The 10,298-nt window shown below is 37.4% G+C and overlaps 1 long non-coding RNA gene across 2 annotated transcripts; it reads right to left on the reverse strand.

Annotated features, from left to right (window-relative positions):
- Positions 1-1,562: 1,562 nt before the first annotated feature.
- Positions 1,563-9,522, reverse strand: LOC146890435 (uncharacterized). 2 transcript variants are annotated; one of them, XR_015735855.1, is made up of 3 exons: positions 9,145-9,522; positions 8,600-8,683; positions 1,563-1,982 (listed from the first exon to the last, which is right to left on the reverse strand). It is a non-coding gene; the product is annotated as an uncharacterized LOC146890435 (long non-coding RNA). The 2 variants fall into 2 exon arrangements; XR_014998846.2 differs by lacking the exon at positions 1,563-1,982 and adding an exon at positions 4,715-8,465.
- Between the last annotated feature and the right edge of the window lie 776 nt (positions 9,523-10,298).

Genomic DNA, 10,298 nt, shown 5'->3' on the forward strand with positions numbered 1-10,298 from the left:
GATTGGTTTAATAAAGAAGCTGACTGACCAGTACCTGAACAGGATAAAGTTAGGTTGGAGAACCAGACTGAGAATAATGGGGAAAAGAAGGGTCAAAAGAGAAGTTGTAAACAGACACAGAGAGAAGAAAGATGGGCATGCTGTACTGAGAAAAGGTACCAAGCCATATGGCAATCATAGATTAAAAATATGGGTTAATTTGAAATGTAATAGTTAACTAATATCAAGCCTGAGCTATTTGCCAAGCATTTACAATTAATATTAAGTTTCTTAGTAATTATTTGGGAGCTCAAAAAAACTTTGCCTATTCTTTTGTTTGTAATTAGAAACAAATTGTAATCCTAGAGTAATGGAAAACCTGACTTACAAAAATGGGTTTAATATTTTCTAATAGATTTCTAAACGTTTGCTACAATACCAATAGTGGATCGAATTTACCTTGTTAGCTTTGAGAGTCTCCTCAAATGCAAAAACATCACAACGATAAGACTGTTAAAGTAACAATGGAATGATAATGACTTAAAAATACTGTGTGGCCAAGGAAAGCATCAAGAGCATTATTTATTAATTTTAATAAGTGTATTATAGGGAAGCTTTTTTAGTGATGTTTGGCAAGTTAAGGGATTTAAGTATTTATGGTTTAACCAGTTTACTCTCCAGCAGTTGTTAAGGTAGAAATATACAAAGGAAAGTCTTTGGAGCTGCATAAAGCAGTTGCTTCGTCCTTCAGGAAAAACGCTGTCTTTGGATGTCCGGGCATTTAAATTGAAAACCATCAGAGAACACATATGTTACAAGGCTTCCTAAATTAAATAGAGGATACTACAAGCTAGATCTACTTTTGGGGTTTGGGAATATTATTATGTGAATACGTAAATCTCTAATAAAGCATTTTAACATCAAACTCATACAAGTAACTTCTTACTATTATTAATTTTTGGTGTATCTATTTTCTATTGCCACAAATACATCATAGTCAATAGTAATCTAATTTGTGGCAGTTCTTTCACTTTCTAGGTAGCCTCAGGTTGTATTCCTTTCCTAGAGTTGGGACCTAGTGCATGCCTTTAATCCTAGTACTGAAAAGGAATATAAGACAGGAAGAAACAACTCTCCGTCAGTCTAATATTGAGTATTCCTGGAGGCAGGATCACCAGTTTGGACTGAGGTAGAGGAAAGAGCCAATAGCTGGCTATTTTGCTTTTCTGACCTTCAAGTTGAACGCCAATATCTATCTGTCTCTGGGTTTTTATTAATTGTACCACAGGGATCCTAGAAAAGGGTCCATTTCTCACTTACTGGGGCTGTGGGCAGAATTCAGTTCCTGTCAAGAAAGCATACAGATGCGCGTGTTCTTGTTCCTATCAACTGAGGTTCTCCAGTGTTAGGGGTACCACATGACATGGCTCATGGCCCCCTTCTTTCATCTTCAAATTCAATGACAAGTGTGTGGAGTCTCGAGTCATGTCTCTCTGGCCTTAGCTTTGACTTTAAGGACTCAGAAGTCACTTAAATAATCTTTCACCTTAACCTCCTTGTCTTTACCATTCACAAGGCTTTTATTTCCATAAGATTTAACATATTGATAGATTCCGAGGATTAAGGAATCTTTGAGAGACATGATTATTTCTACTATGCTTGACCACCAAAGATGCTGGGTACCATTCAGATCTCTACATTAAACTGTTTTTCTTCATGAGTCTGTGAAACTACTTTGCACAGCATCCTACCTTAGAGGAATGAATTTATGCCCATCCACACTTTTACATAAAGGCCAGGACTGTGCAGTGTCCTTCTCTACAGTTCAGTGTTTACAGGTTTACTTTGGCTCCTTAGGTACAAAGAAGACATTTTTATTCATCAATGTGTTCAAGATTGTGATCTTTAAGTGGAGCTGTGCAAACAGCCACGAAGTCCTAATATTACCTTGGAAATGCAAAACGTTGATCTTTACTTTCAGGCTTCGAATTGCTTATCAGGGCCTATAAAAGACAAAGTAAAGACCATAAAGACACGCATACAGCATTGTTATCTACAGATGAGAAACTAGGAGCAAAGAAAATCACAACACAATTTTGTCTGCAAACATTACTCAGAAATTCATTTGTGGACTCATTTTTGAGTGCTTCCTTTCTTCTTTGCACTGCTTGGTCCTATTCCCCAGCACAAACTGTTAATTTAGAAATATAAACAAGGCTTTGTAAGCAGTTCTTAAATCATGAGAGAAAAACAGGAAATGAAAAATCAGAGCTAAATCTACTTAGATAATGATAACAGGCAAACCATGAATTAAGCATGGCAAAACAGCAAACAAAACATGGCTTCCAATATAAGCCACATTCCAGGTTAAACTCTCAGTTGCACTTGGTACTGAACTTATGTGACTCTATTCTTCCCAGGTTGTCTCTGAGCAGGAAATGCCCCCAGAAAACGAATCTGTGCCTGCATTGTGGTAACACTTCCCAGACCAATATTTGTACCAAACACCGATTGACCGATATAATGTAAATGGAGAATTCTCTAAGAAATATAGAAAAATGGAATAGAGGAGTCCCACGATTTTGGAGCTATATCCCTTTTTGTTTTGGTAAATAAGGCACACAGGCAAGGAATGGTTGACTAAAGCACAGGGTAATCTATTGTCTGAGGCTGGGATGTGATGAAAGTAAGGTGGCGTTAGATAGATCAAGCAAATGCACTGAAAATTCTAGAAGAAAGAATTAGATTCAAGGACACAAGATAGTTAAAATATCTATGCACATTTGATTTGTGAAAAACAGTATAAAATTAATAATGTGGTCATGAATCTGAAAAAAAAATCATATCCATAGTGGTTATTTCTACGATGAGGATGTTTCAATATTACACTTTTAGCTATGGCAGAGCTTATTATACTCTATGTTGTTGTCTAGACAGCTGCATGATGATTTAAAAAAAAAAAAAGGGTTTTCCGAATAGACTTTGACTGAACTCAGGTCAAACCTTCCCTCAATTGATCAGGCTTCTTAGATGGAAGACGCTCCACCTAGAAAGACCATTTAGATTAACTAGTAGAGTCAGCCAAAATACAAAGGGTCAGGAGGACAATAGTACTGTCATACTGTGTGTCCAGTGTTCCTTTTCTGAATTGATTTCTCCTCACTGTGTTAGAGCATGATGGAATCTACTTTTGAGCTGGAAAAAAAAAAAAACACAACTCTTTAAGAAGGTTTTGAAAATCCCTCTAGGGAAGCCGGAACTCCCTCCTGCTAAGGCGCACAAGGATCCATGAGGGCTGGGAGGGAGGGTTTTCTTTTTAATTCTCCTATACTTACACTCTTTATGCTCACCATGCTGGGACAGAAAAAAGACCCACACAGCAAGCTTGCCTGCCTGCCTTCTCCCTTTTCCTTGGAGCCTCCTTTCCCATGGGTATATTTGCTTTAGTCAAGAATTTATAGAAGAGACAAATCTGGAGCTGGAGAGATGGCTCAGTGGTTAAGAGCTTTGCCTGCTCTTCCAAAGGTCCTGAGTTCAATTCCCAGCAACCATATGGTAGCTCACAGCCATCTGTAATGAGTCTTGGTACCCTCTTCTGGCCTGCACTGTATAAGACAAATCTCACTAATTCCCCATTTGAACCAAAAACTGTTTAAACTTTCTATAAAATTGAGATTCTGCTGCAGTTTTGACAGGCTCTTGACGAAAGCTACTTCTAATTAAACCTATTATTAAAACTAGTTTTGAAAACAAGGGGCATCAATATTACCCTCAGACATATTTTCTTTGGCATAAATGTTCATCTGCACAATTGAATTTGAGCATCTCCAAGCAGAGCCCACATATTTGGTTTCATTGTAGTTCTTACTAATTTGTACAATCATGTATCAATCCCTAAATTCCTTCTACCACTGAATTTATTTGCTTGTTCTCTGAAGATATGAACTCTGATTAAAATGTCAAGTGACTTTTATTCTACTTTACATTTAAATTCCTTTAAAATTAATTCAATAACTATTTGTTATGCACATATATGTGTGTATGTTTACATATATGTGTGTATGATGTGTTTCTTTATGCTAGACAGAATGTAGAATATACAATAGAGATAAAACTTAAAACCTCACATTAAAAAGTAATGATAGCAATAATCATTCACAGAATTTTATTTACTGTGATAGCTAATCTTGGCTGTCAACTTAACAATATCTGTAATCAACTAAAACCAAGCTATCTAAATGCATCTGTGTGGAATTTTCTTGAATGAGTCATTTGAGGTGAGAAGACCCATCGTATATTCAGGCCACACCTGGTAGTGACCCACATAAAAGAACATTTGATTTTGTTTGCTTGCTCCTACTCTCACTGGTACGTTGATCCATCCTTTTGCTGAGGCATTTCTTCACTGGTATTAAATCCCACTTCTTCAGAATTTCAATGGAAACTGAAGATCAGCAGCTCTCTAGGAATTCCCTGTGACTCCAGCACCAGATTGGAGCTACTGAGACATCCAGCCTTGTAGACTAAACAATTAAGAGATTGTTGGCCTTTTAGTCGGGAGAAAGCAATTGCTGGACCACCCAATCCACATTCTGTAAGTCACCAATAAATTTCATATATATGTATGTATGCATACATAGGTTTTGTTCCTTTAGAGAACCCTGACTAATGCACTGGCTGAACTGGCCATATAAACATTTATAGTCAACATCAAAACACAATTCACATAGAAAACTGACTTGTGTTTGAGTTTTTATTTTGACAGTTTTTTCTTGCATTACCTTAGTCAGTGACAGCTTTAATCTTTACAAATATGTTGAGCTCACAGGACAAATATATATAAAGAGATCAGAGTATTGAAAAGAAGAAACAATGAAACTAGAGAAGAAACAGGTACCCAATATGAAGAAGCCTATTGACCATGCCCAAGCCCTAGAACTCAATGTAAAAGGCAGGCAAGATCCCTTAGCAGTGGCAGGTTGTCTGAAAAATCTATGAATAGATGAGGAACAGTAATAACTGTAAAACTAAAGGGAGATCAGGAGTAAGAAGTTATTTTTAATTATTATTTCTTTTCTATCATTTTGATATGGTTGGTTTGCTTTAGAAAAAGAAGAAAGCATTAAGAGTAGGCAAAAACATAAAAAACAAACAAAACACTAGGTATAGAGTAGAATCAAAGAACTATGAAAATGTTCTGTCACACTAAATATTGCTATGACATTCAGCAAGGAAGTAGAATGGGGCACTATATTGTTAGTGACAACAGAGGACATAAATGGAGCAGAAAACTGAGGGGAAATTTTAAAGTGTAGAAAATCTCTAAAAACTCCAATATGTAAAAGGGAGAAAAATTATCTACTTTGTAACTCAATTGTGTTGTTGTGAAATATGAATTTATAGATGGTAATGTTATGTAGCAATGTAGAAACTTTGGACAGGACTGCCAGGGCAAGAAGTTATTGAGAGTGGAAAAAAAAACTGAATTTGAGGGTTTTATGTATTTGGGGATTTTGGTCTGTTCTCTCTGTCTCTGTCTCTGTCTCTCTCTCTCTCTCTGTCTGTCTCTCTCTCTCTCCATGGATGAGACCTCCAGGATAACCTAAGCTTATGAATGAATGGATGGATGGATGGATGGATATATGGATGGATGGATGGAAAGTAGACCAAAACACACCCACATTTTCTAGAGAATTAACTCAATGACAGAATAATAAGTGAACCACATATGACATATCCACATGGCATTAACACAAAACAGTAGATACATTCAACCATTCATATATACATATATACATACATAGACCTTAATTGGCATTATCCTATTATCCAAAGGATAATGTGCCTCTCCAAGGCCATAGGTTGCCAAATAAAAAAAAAAAAATACAGTGCCAAGCATGGAAATCTTTGTGAACTCAACAGCAATGAAATTTCATCCAATTGTTTTCACTAAGATTGAAATAATTTGATTTACATCTCAGACAGAACCCTCTACTTTATATAAAGATTATGAAGGCTGATGAAAAGATTTTAGGAGATTAGTAAGAGTGACTTGGGCAAGCAGCTGGTTTCTGTTACTACAGAATAAGAAAAATGGGAAGTTGTTTAGGAAGCTGAATTTACAAAGCTTGGCAATTAATTGTGGAAGGGGAAGGAGGGAAATAAAGAAGATAATGATGAAAAATAAGAGATTTCAATAAGTGAGTGGATTTGCCATTCATTGAGTTAGGGAATAGTTCAGAAGGAACAGGCTTATAATTATCACTGAATATCATAAAAGTTCATTATTAACATGGTGGTTTGTAATTGCCTAGTTCAGCTAAGCACTTGGACACATAGGTCTAAATTTCGATAGGGCTTGTGGGTGGGTTGGCACATTCCTTTAATCCCAACACTTGGGATGCTACAGAATAGAGCCAGTAATTGGGTATCCTCATTGACTCATCAATCACACAATGTATTTCCCCATAGTGGATATACAAAGAAATAGTTCTCCTTCCTTGGTCAAGACAGAAAAGACCTTCAGAAAACACAGATATTTATAATTCCTACCAGTAGCAAAATTACAGTTATAAAGTAGCAACAAGAATAATTTAACATTTGGGAGTCACCACAACATGAGATGCTGTATTAAAGGGTCTCAGGATTAGGAAAGTTGAGAACCACTGACCTAGAATCTTTGCTTTGGATCATTTTATGTATGATATTTTGAAACAGAGCAGCACTGACTGTGAGGATTCCAGAAACATCATTTCACAATAAAAATAAATAAATAGATAGATAGATAGATAGATAGATAGATAGATAGATAGATAGATAGATAGAAGACCCAGAGGGTGATAGCTGTCAAAATCAGTTTGACTTTTGGAAAAAAAAAAAAAACAGACTCAGCTTATATGTAAGTTGAGTAAGTATTCAGGATAGCCACAATATGAATGTACACAAAAGAAAAATCTTCTGATGAATGAGAAGAAATAGACTACCTCAAGAAATTTTGAATTACTATTCAAAAACTGCAGGCTCAATTTCAATGGAGCTGTATAATAGTGTGGAGTTGGACTGGATGGAGAAAAAAAAAATCTTTCCCAAATTGACAAGTCTGTGGTCTTTGCAACCAGGCCAGCTGTAACAGAATGAGAACACAGTTTCCCAGAATCAAGAAGATCTAAATTTTCCTCAATTTAAAGATACTTATTTAAGTCGGTATAGCTCAAAACTATCCAGTCATTTCTAAAGCAACTCATGACTGGCAATTTGCATCTGCAAGAAGACTTAGATATGGCTCATTTTACATCATGTTCTTCTTTTTAAAAGGCTCTGTTAATTTGTGGTGCGTTATCAGACTAAAAATTATCAGGAAGGCTGCTATTTCAATAGGGCCGGTACTTGCTCATCAGGGTAGATCCATACCACAACAGTTCTCTGATAGACATATTTTGTTAATAAAAAAATCTTATTTTACCTCTATAGATTTTTTTCAGCTTACTCTCTTCTTGATTTTATCCCAAGTATTTTGAAAACTTTCCAATTTTGACATTAATCCAATTGCTGAGAACACAAGCATAAAATGAAGAAATGCACATGGAAGAAATAATATTAACAATGCAAACACATTTGTAAGGCAATCAGAGAAAACATGCATGCATATTGAAGATATGCAATGTTATAAGTCTAACACCCTATCTGATAAAGGAAGATAAAGTAGTAAATCTTTCATAGGAATATATGTTCTAAGTATATAATTTAACGATATAACTACAATTCAGATACTATCTAATTGCTGTTTTTCACTATATAAGCTCTTAAAAGATTCCTTATGTACCAATTACAGTGAACATATCTATAGACATCTATTTTTCTTTATGCCTTAATTATAAATGTCTTCTTTGGACTAAAATGTTTTACCTGCTGCAGAATAATGTTACATGATAAAACTAGTCCCATATTTAATGGCTTGAGGTTGTAAGATTTCCATGAGTTTGTAAGTCTCCAAGTCAGCAGGTCAAGTTAAGATCTGATGAGTTTGGTCTTACATTAATTTATACATCCAATGGCTAGCTGCTTATCGTCAAGCTAGAGACTATACATATGACCTTTTCATTCAGCGGACCAGCCTAAGCCTTGTCTACCAGCAAAAGCTAAAGAGAAAGAAAAAGCAGACACTATCGTTAAGTTTTTTTTCAAAACTCTACTTGGCACAAAGTCGATTTATGGATCAAAGCAAGTCCATGATAAGCTGTTCAAGAGCCTCATGGCTGAGAATTTGAACAATGTGGTAATTCCTCCATGCTCCATGTTAGCCTTCGATTACCTGCATGCCCGTGGCCACAGATAGAGTGTACCTTTTAAAGCATCCATATTCATCGCATGATAGTGAACACTATTTGTCCATTGATGAGTCTTTCCCCCTGCAGCTTCAAAATTAAAAAAGCATGTTGATCTCCAGAATACTTCTCCTCTTGAAGTATTGACTGTTTATGTCCGAGCTAAAACATCAGAGTTGAAACATAGTAAATTACACACTGGTCGTGGCTGACTCTCTGGCAAGCGTAGCTCAGCAACGCAGCCGAAGAAATTATAAACATCTGCTGGACTAAGAGTATTAGTCATTCTCACCTACCTCTTGCTCCCAGTCTGTTTCAAAGAGACTCCCAGTCTGTTCCTACTCCTCAGAAAATAAGTGTTCTCCATCATGTGACCATATCTGAAAACAGAAGTTTGAGTTTACAGACAACTCTTAGAAGTTAAAAGCCCTACCATTTCACACATACATACACACACACACACACACACACACACACACACACGCACCACACTCTTAGATAACTGTTTTGACTCTAAGAAAACAAGCTATAAACGTCCTAGTAAAGCAGAATTCAAGGGTTTAATGGGGGCAGGAGGGCCTTTTACTGAAAGTAAATAAACACTGTTACTTCTCTTCCTCTTGAAGAGCTCTTTCCAGGGGATGTTACAATGGTAGCTATTAACGGAAAGATAACTTTCCTCTGAAATTTCCTTTTTGCTTTATTTTTTCTAGATGCCAAGATACGCAAGCACTGGCATAGCAGTCGCTTCTCATGGCAAACAAAAGCCCAAAACAAAAGGAGCAACACAGCCGCAAAGACTACACACAAGTTCAGCCTTTCGGGAAAGGCTCTCTAGTACCGTGGATTTTTCCACTTGCAGAAGCTCTGCTGTGATCTCCCCCTTCCACATCTGTTATTCATTTGACGTTCTTCCCCCAAAATGCAGGGACCAAAGGTGCCAAACTGTTGCTGTTTGGAGAGGTGACATCTCTCTTTGCATCCTAGTAGAACCGATTTTACAAATCCCAGGTGGGTTTCATTCCGAAAGAAGCTGTGTTCAGACTCTGAGCCGGACCTCTCAGTGGGCATCTGTCCTCCTTCCGGTGGGGGGGGGGGCACTGGTAGCTGGGGTCTGGTGCGGATGAGGCAGCACACTGTTTATTTTGCTCTGGCACCACTTCAGCCTGCGCTTGCGCAGGAGGCTGCTGCGAACACCCAGCAACAACTCTGTGCTCGCGATCTCGTCTTATTCTTCCTAACTCCAGCTATTGCATAAGCGTCGCAGAAAAAAAAAAAAAAAAAAAGTCCAGCTACTGGGGAGATGGATAACTGTTCATTCCATTATGGACAGGTTTCTACAAAGTCCTCTGTCTCTCTTTGTACATGTGAACTTCTGCATTTTGTGTTTCTGAAAAGGAGGCCCACCTGGATTTCTAGAGGAGACCATGGCAGAGCCTTGGCACGTCAGAGGCGGAAGGTGGAGGGGGTTTATTCTCCTGGCACAGATGCTTTCAGCTTGAAAACAGCCCTCCTACTTCTTAATCCCTCTCCCCAGGTTCCTGCCAAGCTCTCTGGAAATCTGAGTTTTGGACAGCCTCCAACACCACATCTCATCCATATGCCTGCCACAGAGGAAGACATTCCGCAGGCTCTTTCCTCACTCCATGAATGATTCATGTGCTAAGATCTTAAACATTAGCTTACTGAACGAGGGACCTAATGACTTGAACCCTTGATCTGACGTCAAAGGAATGCCCTGTTTTAGGGGTGTGTACCTACCATTGATGGTTTGGCCAGAAAATACGACAGGATTCATCTCAACCCACAACACCCTCCCTTTTTTAAAATCATAGTTCTGAGATAAAAATCCAAAGTCTTGTTTGTATAAGCTTACCCATAAGCTACACCCCAAACTACTGTACTCCCCCTAGAGAATCTTTTCTGAAACCCACACTTACTAATAATACTTTAGCTCAATTTTAAGAAGGATAATTGATCTTTTGCTAGCAATGG

This window comes from Myodes glareolus, chromosome 21 (assembly GCF_982192425.1).
Source record: "Myodes glareolus chromosome 21, mMyoGla1.1, whole genome shotgun sequence".
Lineage (NCBI taxonomy): Eukaryota > Metazoa > Chordata > Mammalia > Rodentia > Cricetidae > Myodes > Myodes glareolus.